This window comes from Culex pipiens, chromosome 1, assembly GCF_016801865.2.
Source record: "Culex pipiens pallens isolate TS chromosome 1, TS_CPP_V2, whole genome shotgun sequence".
Lineage (NCBI taxonomy): Eukaryota > Metazoa > Arthropoda > Insecta > Diptera > Culicidae > Culex > Culex pipiens.
In genome coordinates, this window is record NC_068937.1 from 80,611,508 (window position 1) to 80,628,000 (window position 16,493).

Sequence of the window (16,493 nt, forward strand, 5' to 3'; positions counted from 1 at the left end):
AACAATTTAATGTTGACATAAACCTAGTACTACGTTTTGTTCAGAAACTCATGCCGAACATTTTGCTGCAAAAAGCTCATGAAAAGATGTTTTCTATAAAAAGTTATATAACAAATACTATTACAAAAATAAAAAAGGTGCAAAAAAAGTTTGTACACCTTTCGAAAAATTAACATAAATAAAGTTATTTGTTGACAAATCACCATAAATCCAGTCTCCCAACTCCAAATAGGCATCCTTGACTGATTAAAAAAATAATTTGGATTGAATATAAAGTTTACTAATTACTTAGTATAAAAGTTTATATAACTCTGGAAATTCTAAATAAAACTTATCTAAACTTAATTTTGCAAACTTTCAATTTAACTAAATGTCAATATATTGCCATAGAATTGCTAAATAAACATTCTGGAGTGGGTATAACACCGTTTTGGGGGTCTTTGTATCGCTAGAATAGATTTTTCGTTGGAATTTCGTACCAACCCGAAATTACGTCGTCGGAAAATCCACCGGCATTCGAACCGGTCCACAATTAACAAGTCAACCTATGTGGCATCGGAAAGGGCATAAAATTTCCGATCTTTTGATACCCAGACATCTAGGTTTTCTATAAAACCCACGTTTTTAAATACCTAGGCAAAAACGTTGTTATGGTTTCGTTTGAGCAATCTGCCAAAAATGTATGGAATTTCGTAATTTTTGTTCTCGTGGATCAAACTTACTTTTTGCCCAGGTATTTAAAAACGTGGGTTTTATAGAAAACCTAGATGTATGGGTATCAAAAGATCGGAAATTTTATGCCCTTTCCGATGCCACATAGGTTAACTTGTGAATTGTGGACCGGTTCGGATGCCGGCGGATTTTTCGACGACGTAATTCCGGGTTGGTACGAAATTCCAACGAAAAATCTATTCTAGCGATACAAAGACCCCCAAAACGGTGTTATACCCACTCCAGAATGTTTATTTAGCAATTCTATGGTAATATATTGACATTTAGTTAAATTGAAAGTTTGCAAAATTAAGTTTAGATAAGTTTTATATAGAATTTCCAGAGTTATATAAACTTTTATACTAAGTAATTAGTTAACTTTATATTCAATCCAAATTATTTTTTTAATCAGTCAAGGATGCCTATTTGGAGTTGGGAGACTGGATTTATGGTGATTTGACAACAAATAACTTTATTTATGTTAATTTTTCGAATGGTGTACAAACTTTTTTTGCACCTTTTTTATTTTTGTAATAGTATTTGTTATATAACTTTTTATAGAAAACATCTTTTCATGAGCTTTTTGAAGCAAAATGTTCGGCATGAGTTTCTGAACAAAACGTAGTACTAGGTTTATGTCAACATTAAATTGTTTACATGTTTCATCACAAAATGTGCATAGTGCCCAAGGGGTGTAAATACTTTTTTTACATACTGTACAACAAACCGCTACATATGTGACTTTTCCCCTATCGAATGTGGGAGTTAGGTTAGGACTTTGTTTTCAAAAAAATAGTTTTGCATTCGAATTCCAAATTAAAATTAAAATTGGGTCTTTGAAGATTTTACATTTAGTAATTACATTAGACAGTTAGCGGGGCAAGTAATACAGCCAGAATCGCTAATTTTCATTCATGTTGAGTACTGTTCTGATTTGTCAAAGTTGTCATAGCATCTCGATCAATCGATAATGAAATGATATCGGACAAAATTCGTTAATCTGTTGAACTAACGGTTCTCGGCTTATGGTTGTATCGACCATTGTTGCGAATCGAGGATCTAGTGGAGTTTTGACGATCAAATGAGCCTAATATTTCAAAAGGGCGCATGGGTTTTGTGAGCAGGAGTGTGTCCCTTTCACTTAAATAATAGTTTTCATAAGGTGTGAGAGAGTTACACTCTTGTTTACATGAGTTGTGTGCCCTCATGAAATGGAAGGCACGAAATGCTTCTACAGGACGGGGACCCCGTTTAGAGGTTTCAACATCAAGATTTGTATTCCATAAACAAGTTATTTCATCTTTCGTTTTCCAGTGCGATTTTTTGATTCCATTTAGAGTTAGAATGAATAATAGGGTTTCTTTGTATTTTCTTCCAGGCCTTTTTTGTTTTGTTTTTTGGTTGACTACTTTAGAGTTCCTTTATTAGGTTTTAAATTTAGATAAACGTAACCGATCAATCAATCCAAGTTCTTACTACTCACACCTACACTAATTTTCTTTCACCTTCCCCCTCCCGATCCACTATATCTTCCGGTGGTGTTCATTTTGTATGCAATACTAGTTCGGCCGCTACCCTTTTTTCCACAAGAAACCGGACTTGGATTGACTTGAGGCCGCGTCCCCCATCTTGCTCCGTAAAACGAAAACGAACTATGGACACCACTTCATGCTACAAGAACTCGCTTTGTCGCAGCCCCAGGGCTTAAGCGTTGACCGATAAGCTGTCTTCGTGAACTAGGTAGTTCTCCGATAGTGAAAATATCACAATTGCACAATACACCGCTGCTTCTGTGACTTTTTCACTATCACAATGTGGGATTTAGGTGGGACTTTAGGATAGTACAATTGATTTGTTGCTTAGCATTAGCATTCAAAATAAATCTGTATGCTTTCCAAATCTATTTGATGATAAATTTAGTTACAATTGTTAAGTAAGAGTAATGCTGTCAATAAACTTTGATTGATGTAGAATACTAGGCATTCTGTTCGGAGCGGACTGTATTTTTGGCACGAATTTCCGGCGGACTTGGGGAACCAGTTTTGGAGGGTCGGAAATACCGCAAGCAAACAGAAAAACACTTAAACTTTCTCTAAACTATTCTATTAACTAACACATAACTTATTTTAGAGGTTAAATAATGTTTCCTTCCGACGATCGCGACGACTTAGCTCTACGTCCGACCGGTTCGGCTGCTTGCGATGAACTTGCCGCTTCTCCGAACGATCGCGCAAACTCGTCCGTTGCGCGCCAAAAAAACTCTCCACTCTTCGTCGTCGTTCGGGTTTCCGCTCTCTTTCTCTCCTTCGCCGTCGTCAACGGCGCGCTGTTGCCACGCACGTCGTTTCGCGCGCTCTTTGTGCGCGTTAGGCATGGTTGCCAACATCGCTGCGACTGAGATCGAAGCAACCGCAGTGCTGTCAAAGCAAAGCAAAATTTTCTTCGAGCTGAAAGGTTCAGGCTCGAACATCCTCCACCCGCGAAGAACTGCCGTTGATCTCCAGGCGATCCAAAGGTCACTCTTTCGCCTTCCACGTTTGGCCGTACGTTGGCCAGGTAAGTCTTCTTTCACTTCTTCGCCGGGAGCTCTTGGGATCCGCAAGTCGATGCGAACTCATTTCGCCCTGTTGTCCAAAACCGGGCTTAATTTCGTTGCGTTCTTACAGAATGTGCCGGTCAGCGCAGTTTACAGTCGCAGGGGCCGCCAAAACGCTGACTTGTGGAATGTACTCCAGGGATTGTTGGTGCTTGCCGATTGCCGAAAACCGGCATCTTGTTCTGCTTCCACTTGGACCATCTCCAGTGCCTTCAGGTGATGCTCGCATCATTCTACCTTGCCGGTGCTGCAGCTACTGAATGTTTCGAGCACTCATAGCTCGGCTGTGTGGCAACTGCAGCAGGCTTGTGCGGCGCCGAGGCCGCCCTTGTACGCACCGTTACTCCTCCACATGCGTTTGTAGTCTTCTCAAGTACGCTGAGTGCAGCAGAGCGCTGCGTCGTGGGACCTTGAACATTGTGTCCTTGGTCAGGAATCGCTCGGCTTGAAAAGCCAGCGTCGTCTTCGAATGTTCGCAGCATCACGTGGAACGGCAGGTAAACTTGCTTCAAATTCGTTGGATCACTCACCTCACTTGCTTCCTTGTAGGGTGGTCCACCTTCATGTTCTTCTATGTGCTGCTTCAACTTGGGTTCGTCCTCAAACGCCTTGGCTTGAGCCCGAACCGCTTCTTCACGTGCTGCACCGCGTCCCGTCGTGTCATCCATGACCTGGCTGAACCTCATCTCGCGCAGAGCCACCAAGTTGACTCTGACGGCGAGTTGGAATTCCGCAGGAGTAGCCGAGGTGGTGGAACGTGGCTGCATCTCTTCGACGCCAGCCAACTCGTTCGCGTTGTGTTTGTCCAGGATGTCTTTCGTCAAATGTGTCTTGCTTGCTGCTATCAATAAACCACGGCAGGGGTGTGGGCTGCAGGGTTTATTCTGAGAGTCCGCGACGGCTGACAGCGCGTCCGGCGCTAGTTGTCCAGAGGAGCTGGCCTCTGGCGTCACTTGATCCGATTCGGCTTGTTGTGGAGCACCAGGTTGCTCCACCTTCGTTTGTGTTGTCGGTTGCTTAGGGTTTCTCCGGTATTCGGCGTGCAGCAGGGTGTGGTGCCGCTTCTCGCACGTCGCGCACGCTCCGGTAGACACACACTGCGCCGATGTATGTCCCGTCCGGACGCAGTTGAAGCAGAGGCGCTTCTCTTTTGTCTTGTACAGCCGCTCGGGGACTGTCTTCTCCAGGAACTGCGGACACTTTCAGCTCTTGTGCTGGCCTAGTCCGCACACGTCGCACGTCTGTGCTGGCTTGCTTCCGGTGTTCAAGACCATTCGCTGCTGACCCGGTTTGTCCGTTGTGGTTTGTCCGGGTGTCTTCTTGGTGGGTTGTGACGAGTCCTTCTCGTCAGCGGTCTTGATCTTGGTGGTGTTCTTGGAACGTTCACCATGCGGGATGATAAACTCCGGTCGTACCCGATCTTCCGTGTCCAGCTGCTCTGCCAGCAGCTTCCCGGAACGCTTCGGGGGTTCGTCGATGGTCGTCTCGTTGGCGCATCCGACGATCTTAGCTGTTGTTGGGTTCGTTGTCTCGTCCACCCATTGTGATACACCAGGCGTGTACGCGATTCTTCGTCGTGTGGGCTGGCCTACTTCTAGCAGCTTCTCTTCGATGACCGTCAGGACCTCTGTGTGCAGGTCGTCGAAGGCGTCGTAGAGGGCATCTTGCTCGTCCCGTGATGTTGACGGAACCATGCCAAGGATCTGCCCGTACGCCGTGTGGTACGCATCGTACGCGGCTTCTACCTCCTTCTGACACGTCTTAAACGCTGCCCACGTGAGCGTCGTGGCATCTTCCAAGCTGTCAAGAATAGTGGTGAGCTTACCTTGAGCCAGCTCACGCTGGTGGACGACGTCGTTGAACCGCTCCATCTCCGCCAGCTCCTTTACACTGCTCGCTCCGCAGGGGATCACTCAGTGCACTTAGTGACCGGACTTGCCGCCCGTCTTCTTCTTCGGTGTGGCCGCCTTCTCCGAGTTCACCAGCCTCTCCGGTGACTTCCTCGGGCGAAGCGCTTTGGCCACCGATGCTACAGTGATGGAGCACTGAGCTCGGAACGGCTGCTGGAACCGTTCGCTTTCACTTCACTTTGCGTCGAACATCCGGAACCTCTTTCCAGAACGTTCTTCGCGTTTTCCGGAACCACTTTCGCGAAAGTCTTCTCACTTCGAGCGTCTTCACTTCCGGACCAAGTTCGCAGAAGATTTTCGCTCCTCTTCTTCAGCGTTCACTTACAGGACCAATTCCCGAAAGCTTTTTCCGACTCTGCCTGCAACTTCCGCTTCTTCTTCTCTGGAGTCGACGCGTCCTTGCTCAGCGCCGCTTCCGGGAATTATTGCAGGCACTTTATGGCAGTTTCCGGCACAAGAGGGACACAAACGATCGGACCCAGTGTCCGAACCAAGCACGGAAAACAGCCAAGTCTGTAATCGCGGTACTTGGGGGAACTTTGTGTCCTCTTGGCCGGAACTTCACTACACTCGAGTCTTCTTTTCGGAACCTCTTCCAGCTTCAGTAAACTCTGGACGCATCCAAGATGGTGTCGCTTAGCACTTTTTCACTCTTTCTTCGGACGCATTCTGGACGTTTCCAAAATGGCGTCGCACTTTTGCGCTGGGCACTTTTTTCCAAAATGGCGTCTTTGTTCACTTTTTCCCGCGGCGTTTTTTTCAACTGAGTGGGCCTTGTGCCCACTTGCCGCGATAGAATCGACCCTCCGCCTTTTGTCCAGCACTGTCCCCGAAAATCCCGGCACTTCTGGTTCAATTAATCCGGGTCGTTCGGACCATGTTCGGAGCGGACTGTAGATTTGCACTTCACTGCCGGCGGGCTTGGGGAACCAGTTCTGGGAGGGTCGGAATTACCGCAAGCAAACAAAAACACTAGTATTTCTCTTCACTAATCTATTTACTAAACATAACTTAATTTTAGTGGTAAAAACTAGCGTCTCTTCCGACGATCGCGACGAGGTGACTTTACGTCCGACCGGTTCGGCTGCTTGCGACAAACTTGCCGCTTCTCCGAACGATCGCGCAAACTCGTCCGTTGCGCGCCAAAAAACTCTCCACTCTTCGTCGTCGTTCGGGTTTCCGCTCTCTTTCTCTCCTTCGCCGTCGTCAACGGCGCGCTGTTGCCACGCACGTCGGTTCGCGCGCTCTTTGTGCGCGTTCCCTTCGTTGTTTACAACGGCGTAGGCATGGTTGCCAACATCGCTGCGACTGAGATCGAAGCAACCGCAGTGCTGTCAAAACGAAGCAAAATTTTCTTCGAGCTGAAAGGTTCAGGCTCGAACACATTCTTTTATGTCAAATTGTCTCTTTTTTCGAGAATGCGAGGGGATCAGAGCGGACAAAATCCAAGATGGCGGAACTTGATTAAGACTTATTTTTAGGCCTAAAAAGACTTATTTATAGGTTAAAAAGACTAATTTTTAGGCTTGCAGGGAATGGGAGGGGTCAAAGCAGACATAATCCAAGATGGCGGAACTTGATTAAAACTTATTTTTAGGCCTAAAAAGACTTTGTTCCGTACCGGAAGCTGTTTAGAGTGTACCCGAGCAACCCTGAACGGCGCGCCAACCAAAACAAACTGACAGGTGGAAAACGGCGCGTGCAACGACGATCGCTACTTTCACTCCAGCTGCCATTCTTGTGCCAACCTCCAGCCGAGGAAGAAGCTGCCGACGCGTTTCGCACACGTTCCACCGACGCGAACCCACGCGAATCCCAGAACCGGCTTCCGAGGAAGCACCCGCGACCGCGCTTACTTTTGAACCGAGAAACCGTGGAGAAATATATTTAAGTAGTCTAGTAAATCCGCCCAGTATCTTCCAATCCCAATCCGATCCGACCCTCCGAAGTGGTCCTCCGTTTGTTCGCCCATGTGACCGTGCTCGAAAGTTCCACCGCCGCAAAATACAGTCCACATTTCTTCCTCTGTTCGGCTTTGACCGAACATATGGTCCATCCGAACCGGATTGGACTTTCGAGTGTGTGCCGCCACTAGAGCAATCGGACAGAAAGTGTAGTGTGCCATCAAGAACGATTCCGGAAGTGAGCTTCCGGGGAAGTAAAGTGACAAGTGATTTGGAACATCCGGCCGGAAGCTCCTGTGCCACGAAAGTGATATTGAACCCTCCTGCTGCAAACATCCACCCGCGGAAACCAGATTCCGCCGTCGACGCAAAAGCAGCGATCCACCCCGAACAACCTGCCAGGCGATTCTCCAACCACCATGTGGAGATCGATCACCTCGATGAAGCTGGAGGATGCCTTCCCACAGCGAGCGCACGCCAAGCAGAAGATCAAAAAGCTCCGTGATATCATACTCGGCTTAAAGAACCCGTCGTTAAGGCAGCTAACGAGGCTGCGTCAGCACCTTTGGGAGTTGTACGACGAATACGGCAACGCTCACAGCTGCATCGTCGGAAACGTTCCGGATAACGATCTCGCCCAGCAAGAAGAAGAATACAACGACTTTGATCATCTCTTCAACGAAGCCGGAGTGCCGCTGGAGGAAAAACTCATTGCTCTGAGAAGCGCAGCTCCGAAAACAAGTGCAACTTACCGCGTTGAACACCAGCAGCACCCCTGGGGGAGGTCAGTGCCGAATTTCTACGGGTGCAGCAGCTGGTCAACCTCGATGATGTCCTGTGAGTCCGGCCAACCGGAGCTCTCTGGACAAGCCACAAACTTGAACCAACGATCCAGACTCAGAAATCTGGAAGCGGACGTGGTTTTGCGAAACCACCACCCGCCGACGAGCAGCCCAAGCTCACCTCCCGAACCCCGGTCCAGGTCCCAAACCCTGGAAGCGGATACAGCTTTGCGAAGCTGTATGCCGCCAACAAACGGCCCAAGCTGCCGATCCAAGCCAACATCCGCGAGCGATGTCTTGGACACCGAAGTGGTCATGCGTGACCACCTTCAACCGCAAACCGAAGCCAATCCAACGGACCTCCCAGAGTCCACAACCTCCAGCGAAGTTACCAAAACCAACGCCAAATGCGTGCCCCTCCAACCGGTACAAAGAAACCCCAACGAATCCCGAAACGGCCGTGTCCTCCCGGACGACGGCATCTACACGACTGGTGCGCAAACTCCCAACAGTGTCCTGAACCACGAAGCCAACCCGATCGCAACCGACAACGGCCTCGAACCACAAGTCGAAACCGACGAGAGAAGGGAACTCGCAATGCCGATGGTGTCTACGCTCGTCAACTCTGACCGCTGCTCAGAGGACAGCGGATCTCGACCCGAAGCCGAGATGATGCCAACAGTGCTGCCAAGCTTTCCCAAACCCGACCTGTTCGACTCCCAACGTTCGCTCATGGACGGTGACACACGAACGAAAGAACGCGAGCCGCTGTCAGCGGTTAATCTCCGGAATGAAAAGACGATTTCCCTCAGTGTCGAGCACGGCAGCTCACTGATGATCATCCAGCGGGACGCTGTAACCCTCTGGACCAATGCGGAGCTCAATCCGCCGCTGCCAACCGTTGCGAATGCGCCCAATAAACGACGTCCAACGATAGCCTGTCCCAACGGTCCCAACCCGCCGCTCAACGACGCCCACGGAAACCGGAAGAAGCACGCTGTCCAAAGTTCCCGGACCTGTTACACGCAGTGCTTTGCCGAGGCGCACCACACGAACAACGACCCACCAGCTCGACTTCCGGCGATCTGCGAGACACAGGAGCTCCGGAACCCAATCGCGTGAACGCGACACACCAACACCACGGAGAGAAACCTCTACAGAAACGAAAGTCCGAGACCGAGCAACTGACAAAGAAGTGCGCCCGGTCTGAACGCAAAGGTGACTCCAAGCACGCCCTCAAACGGCTTCAGCATCGAGCAGCACCGAAGAAGAGCATCCCAACGAGCGAGGCGCTCAATCGTCGACCGCACCTGGATGAACCACCCGACCTGCCGCCGAAACGAAGCACTATTGCCGCAGTTCGCTGGACCTGTTTGAAACAGAACCGAACAAACGGCAATCTCTGCTGCTCTGAGTTGAAAGCCACCACCGTCGAGTCTAAAACGAAGCCCAAATCCCCACGAAGCAGATCACTTTGAACAATTTCAAGCACCACCGCTGCCGTACTTGTGAGTATGCTCCCATTTTTGCTTGCGGAGAACGATTCCGAGCCAGCCAACCGAAAGTGTTCCGTTGGAAAACGCAAGTAGGGGAAAGAAAAGCGTCCAACCGCTACACGATCACACCAAGCTATTCCAACGAAACCAGCCTAACTGGAACGAACAAGCCTGTACGGTTTGTAGCGAGTCACCGCAGTGCGACCTATCCGATCCCGGTTCCTTCACGCGCATCAAGTCATCTTCCACAAAACACCCCAACCTGCAACAGCGCTTACAGCAGATTGCCTTTGGCCACAAAAAGAAGCCCCCTCAGAAGCAACTACATGCACGAAGTCCCAAAACCGACGGGAAAAAGCAACCAGGCTGATCAACGAGGTTCCAAGTCCAAGTGTAACCACACCGGATCGCAACATCTAGTAGCACCGCAGAAAGTTTTTCGAACGAGCGATGCGCTCGATTTTCTGCTGCACCTGTGCGAAGCGCCCGGTTTATCGCGGGGCCGGCGGCACATTGCCGCACTTTGCCGAATCCGCCAAAAGGGAATTCCAACGAAAACCCGTCGCTACTGGTCCAATCTCCAAGACAACGTCAAGAACAGAACGAAGTCCTTTTTACTACGACGCAGAATCCCTGGAACGACTGCAACTGCAACTCAAGAGAATAGGATCCAGACCAACCAGCCGAACACGGGAACCCCAGTGAGTATGCTGCGAAGCGGAAACCGGCGCAACGAGCTCAATTCCAACCACGCACGAGAAGGACTCCCTCGCAAACCGGAAGCTCAAGACATCGGTGAGCGAAAGTTGACGAGACATTCTGAGCCAGAGCACCGGAAGTGCTCCGTTGGCAAACGCAAGCTGATATTCGAGGTGTGTCCACCAGTCCGACAAGAGAGAAACCAAGCTGCACCGAGTCAACGCCAACCTGATCACCAAGATTTGTTGAACCAGAGGTTCAACGGAGGGGAGTATTTTCCGTACCGGAAGCTGTTTAGAGTGTACCCGAGCAACCCTGAACGGCGCGCCAACCAAAACAAACTGACAGGTGGAAAACGGCGCGTGCAACGACGATCGCTACTTTCACTCCAGCTGCCATTCTTGTGCCAACCTCCAGCCGAGGAAGAAGCTGCCGACGCGTTTCGCACACGTTCCACCGACGCGAACCCACGCGAATCCCAGAACCGGCTTCCGAGGAAGCACCCGCGACCGCGCTTACTTTTGTACCGAGAAACCTTGCCAACCTCCTGTGGCCGAATGGTTACGGGTTTCGCCTCATAAGCGGAAAGTCATGGGTTCTTCTCAGGGTGGCAGCCTTAGGTTTAAGTTCAGAGGTAGCAGCAACCGTATGAGTATAAAACGGTTGCTTCACGTGCTCTTCAAGCATGTGTTCAATCTTGGGATATTCCTTTGCGCCTCTTCCCAAAATACTTTCCTCGTGTCTTCGCATGTAAATAATGCCCAGCCGATCGGTATTGCACTGCAGTCCAGTCGCATTGTCCAGATCAGAGCAAAGGGAACACCGCAAGAGTAGCACCGCAAAAAGACAATTGTCTTTACAAGACCCCGCGCGGCAAATAATAGCTGCTGGGAAGAGCTTGAAAAATGACACGAAAAAATTGTCACCGCGGTTCTAGCGATACATAGCGCACAAGGCACAAGGGATGGAGTTTACAGCATCTGGATGGAACAGCACCTTTCCTCTCAATAGGAACTGTGTTATAGATCTGGAAATGCTTAATAACAGTAAAAATGGGTAACACGATACAATAGTCCTTGTAATCAGGATTCCGTGTCTTAATACTCAAACAGAAAAAAAAAAAAAAAAACCTTGGAGAAATATATTTAAGTATTCTAGTAAATCCGTCCAGTATCTTCCAATCCCAACCCGATCCGACCCTCCGAAGTGGTCCTCCGTTTGTTCGCCCATGTGACCGTGCTCGAAAGTTCCACCGCCGCAAAATACAGTCCACATTTCTTCCTCTGTTCGTCTTTGACCGAACAGACTTATTCATAGGTTAAAAGACTAATTTTTAGGCGGACACAATCCAATTTGGCGGAAATTGATTTAGACTTATTTCATGCCTGAAAAGCCTAGGAGATCAAAATGGCGGGAATAAAGGGTAGAAAATAAAATACATAAAAAAATATTTATAAAAAAATTTTTATTCGGTAATTTTGTAATTTCGGAATACGACAGATTCACGGATGCGTACAGCATTAACCTGAAAATAAAAAAAAAATCAATATTTTGAAGATAAGTTGTGAGAGTTGGATAGTTATTTAAAAATTGGGTTATTTCATTGAAGAGTTTAGCTCAGAACTGGATTGGCGTAGTTTGACAAGTTTGATTTTTTGAAGATCTGAATTGAAGAATTAAATAATTTAAGAATTTAAAAATTTATGAATTTAAGATAGGATAGGGTCATCACCATTCGATTTTTCAGGATTTTTTACGTATAGAACACTATTTTTTAGGTCAAAAAACCTGCGGCCTTTTTCTGTACAGATCAAATAGTATAAGAAAATTGATTTCTAGGAGAAAAGGGGCAAAATGGACCTGTTCCCGTGGTCTCCGGTGGATGGGGTCATAACCATTCGATTCATCAGGCCTTTTAACGTATAGATCAGTATTTTTGAGGTCAATAAACCTGCGGCCTTTTTCTTTACAGATCAAATAGTATAAGAAAATTGATTTTTAGGGGGAAAAGGGGCAAAATGGACCTGTTCCCGTGGTCTCCGGTGGAAGGACAGTGCAGTGAACTCACAATCCAAAGGTTGCTGGTTTGTACTAGCAATAGTTGGCGAAACGTGGGCCAACAGCAAAGAAGACAACTTTTATTTTTTACTCAGTTTCGACCAACAAACTAGGGGAAATTCTCGTATTGTTGGCAGGTTAAGCACTCGCTCCTAACTCCATCCAATTTGCTGATTTTCACTATTTAAACAACTAATTTTGCAAAACTTTTGATGGAAACTTGCTTGCTCACGTCTTATTGAGCTATTTATCACTCGATTTCAGTTGAAAACGCTTTTAATTAGCTTTAATGGGATATCAAAGTTCTGACCTGCCAACATTAGAGGCACGCTGGAATTAGATGCTGTTCCCCTAGATCTGTCCTTTTAATTTCATGCATTTTAAGATTCGCCGGAATTTTTCTATTATTCTAACGAATATAACATTATTAAAACGTTTACCTCCGTGTACGCACGAGTGCAAGCAGCAGTCAAGTGCTCAGTGCTCCATCGTTTTTTCGAAATTTTTCGCCGTAATTTACCGTGATTAGCAGCGAGTTTGCTCCAACAGCATGCCAAGGGCCGGCCGTGGCCGTGGCAGTTCGAGTGCGGCCTCGAAAAACCCGCGAAGTTCGTCTACCGGCCGTGTGCAAAAAGGTAAACAAACCAACGCCGCATCGACCGCCATCGCGCCGGGGAGTGTGTGCGCCAAAGGATTCGACCCCAAGTTATTACACCCTAATTACCGTGTCCAGGGCCGCAGCCCTATAAGGCTCCGTTCAGCTACTTCCGGCAATATGTCGACCGATGGCGCATCAACATCCGCTAACATTCCCACCAGTAACAAGTTCGCGAGACTGAGTGACGAGGAAAGCAGCTACAACAACACCGACGGTAGCACTACCGACGACGACGACGATGATGGTTGTGCACGGAAGTAAGTGATTTCGCCAAAAAAAAGTAATTACTCCAAAGGAACGACGACCACCACCAATTTTCGTTTTGGACACGTTGGCGGACGATGTTGACGAGCAGCTGGAAGGCCTCGTGTACTGCCTCAAAATAGGTAAATCGTTAGTGAAAGTGTTAACGTTTGACCAAAAGAACTTCGACCTGGTTGTGGAGAAATTAAAGCGTAAAAGCTTCAAGTTCTACACATTCGACCCCGTGCAGAAGACAGCTGTTAAGGTCGTCTTGCAGGGGTATCAAGATCGCCCGATCTCCGTCCTCAAGGAGCACCTCTCGGGTGTCGGAATAACGCCGCGAGACATAAAAGTCCTCTCGCGGAAGACAACCGTCACAGGTACACACACACTGTACCTGTTGTACTTCGACCGCGGCACCGACAAAATTCAAGACCTGCGGCGGACTAAGGCGTTGGACGGTTTTTGGGTTAACTGGCGGTTTTACTCCAAAAATCCGACGGACGCAGCGCAATGTCACCGATGCCAGAAATTCGGCCACGGTTCGCGGAACTGCAACCTCCAGCCCCGCTGCGTGAAGTGCGGTGAGTCCCACCTCTCAGAGGTGTGCGCACTGCCGCGAAAGGCGGACTTGGGGGAAAACGCAGAACAAACCAAGCCGCGCGTAAAGTGCGCGAACTGCGGCGGTAACCATACCAGTAATTACCGCGGATGCGTCACGCGCAAGTCCTACCTCGAGGAGCAGGAAAAGAGGAAGAAGAAAGCAGCAGCGTCCCACCCTCCTCAGCGAAGTACGAGTGCAGCCGTTCCTGCAGCTGGCCAGCGAACGGTTCCAGCGGACAATTCAGCGTTACCTCCTGGCTGGGGGCGATCGTTTGCCAGCGTAGTCGCTGCCGGTAGCTGCAATGCGGCCCAGCAAGAAGTCACCGGGGAAGATCTCTTTACCCTGCCGGAGTTCTTTGCTCTCTCGGGGGAGATGATGACGCGGTTTCGGAGCTGCCGTAACAAGGCGGAGCAATTTCTAGCCCTCGGGGAATCAATGATTAAGCACATCTGTAAAGGATAAAAAACTGTGATCTAGTTTAAAGCTTTCTCTATTTCTATCCCCTTTTCCTAGCAAGTTTAGTAAGTTTTTTTCTTAATTTTTCATACTCTTGGTAACACTTTTATTTACAAGCAACAACTGTTCCAAAATGGATTATGATGTAACACACAGCTGAAAGGAACTCCCAAACTCTGTTTTGTACCTCAAAAGAACTTATTGTATCTTGATTATTCACCAATAAAACCGAATTTGAATTTGAAAAACGTTTGTAACTTTCAGTCGCATTCAAAAAGTAAAATTCAAATTCTTTGATTTTTTCATCAAAATATATTACAAACAAGCACGTCAGAAACGTCAAACGCCACTTTCCGTTTCTGTTCCTTTTCAAAAAAAATCGTGACCCTTCCCTTGACCGTTTCTTGGGCATGTTTTGCCTTTCTTACAAAAGAAAGGTTGTGGCGTTTGTAAAAATAATGTTGTTATTCAATTAAATAACTCTAATCTAATCTAATCTATAATGTTATTCAATTAAATAACTCCCATAAAAACATGTTAAACCGTTTAAGAGTTAAGAAGCTTACCCAAAAATAAGTTCCCTTCCCCAAACCAAACCTCACCCTCGCGAGCAAATTCGTCTCACCAATACATCGGCGTTATTCCCAGTCCACCGGAAGGCTTGGGAGAGCGGTGCTTGCGAAAGTGAAGAGGAGGGAGAGAGCGCATCTGAGAAAGAGAGAGAGAGAGCACGGGTTGACGGACGGTCAAACGGAGTTGCTCGAGAAGTCGTGTTTGGACAGCAGCAAGAGCAAGTCGGGTTTTCTTGGTTTCTCGCACCGGAAAAAAGTTTAGGTCGACGTCGAAAGCACGCGAACGGGAAGAAGTGGTCTCCGGCGAGCGTAGAACTTCTTGGAGGGTCTTCAGGAATCGGTGCCGTTTTTGGCCAGCAAATCTCGGCGGTGGCGTCCGACGCGCGGAATCGCCTTTTCCGCTGAACAGGCACAACCGCTTCGAGCCCGGAGCACCACGTGCGGCGGGAGGCCGCGAGGCGGCGCGAAGGAGATCTGCGGTGCAAGGGAACCGGCGGACACGCCGAACGATTCGCCAGGTTCCGGGAAGCAGGATGCGGTGTCTTTTCGGTCGCGGAGCGGCCAAGAACGAGGCCGTGGAGCGGCGATGAAGAAGGAAGATGGAGAAGAGGGTGAGGAGAACAAGGGCCAGGGTGATGAAGAGGAAGTAGGCCTTGAGAAAGGAACGATTTGTGAGCGGTGGAAAAAATAAAGTGTCAAAACTAATTTCTTAGTGTTTGGTCTGATTTTGCCATGAGAGAACTTTTTTCTGTTACAAGGTTTAAGGTTTGCTTTTAAAAAATCGCTTTTCTCAGAAATCTTAAAAAAATTGTGCACGGCGAGGAATCGTCCCAGAAAAAAATCCTATTACTAAATTGAAGTTTAAGATGCGCTTTTTCGATTGAATTTTGGCCCGAAACCCGGAACTCAAAGTCTGATTTTTGAGAGCTCTTTTTCTGAAATACTTGAGCGATGTCTGTATCCGCTCTTGAAAATTTGTGTCTTCCCCGCTCGTAAAACCCACAATTTTTATATTTCAGATGTGTAGCCGTGGGGTCGGAGACGAACATTTTATTTTTCGATTCACAATTTTCGACCGGTAAATGTGGTCAAAGCGATTTTTAGAGGTATTTTTGGATTATTTTACAGATAACACTATCAAATTAAAAGAATTCAGTTTCAAACAATGTGCTCCGTACATTGTATACTGTATTTACTGCATATACGGTACATAGAGGTACATTGGCTTTGATCGTCCAGTTTTCACAGCGGCGAGTTAGCCGTGTATTCCTGTAAATTTACATTATTTATCATGTACCAAAAGGTATCATGATAAATGATGTATATTTACATTACTTTTATCGGAAATTTACATGTTTTTCATTGTAAACATTTCCAACCAAAATATTTTGAAAACGTGTAAATTTCCAACAAATATAATGTAAATTTCCAACAAATATAATGTAAAGTTACCAAACCAAAAAAAAAATTTTTTGCTCCGCTGGATCCAAAATTCGTTCGAAATATCGAATTCTAGATCCACGGAGCAATACCAGTGTTTAAAAAAGCATAAAGTTTGTTTTATGATATGATTTCTGTAACTTTCTGACTTAGTAATTTCCGATTTCAAAACAAATTGATTTACACAAGTCGCAAAAATATCAAGTAAAATGAAAAGGGAACTGAAATTCGAGACAAAAAATACTTTACTAACTCAAGACTAAGCGCAATCTCCTCAAGGCCACTTACCCGTGCATTGTTTTGCAATAGTCATCTGTAGACCAACTCCAGGTTAAGATGGTAAGTCGCTTCCGGATAATATCAG

The 16,493-nt window shown here is 47.3% G+C and overlaps 1 protein-coding gene across 2 annotated transcripts in view; it reads left to right on the forward strand.

Annotated features, from left to right (window-relative positions):
- LOC120427371 (structural maintenance of chromosomes protein 3) overlaps nt 1–16,493 on the forward strand; it is an 80,559-nt gene that overhangs the window by 11,714 nt on the left and 52,352 nt on the right. The gene's annotated exons all lie outside the window — the stretch shown is intronic.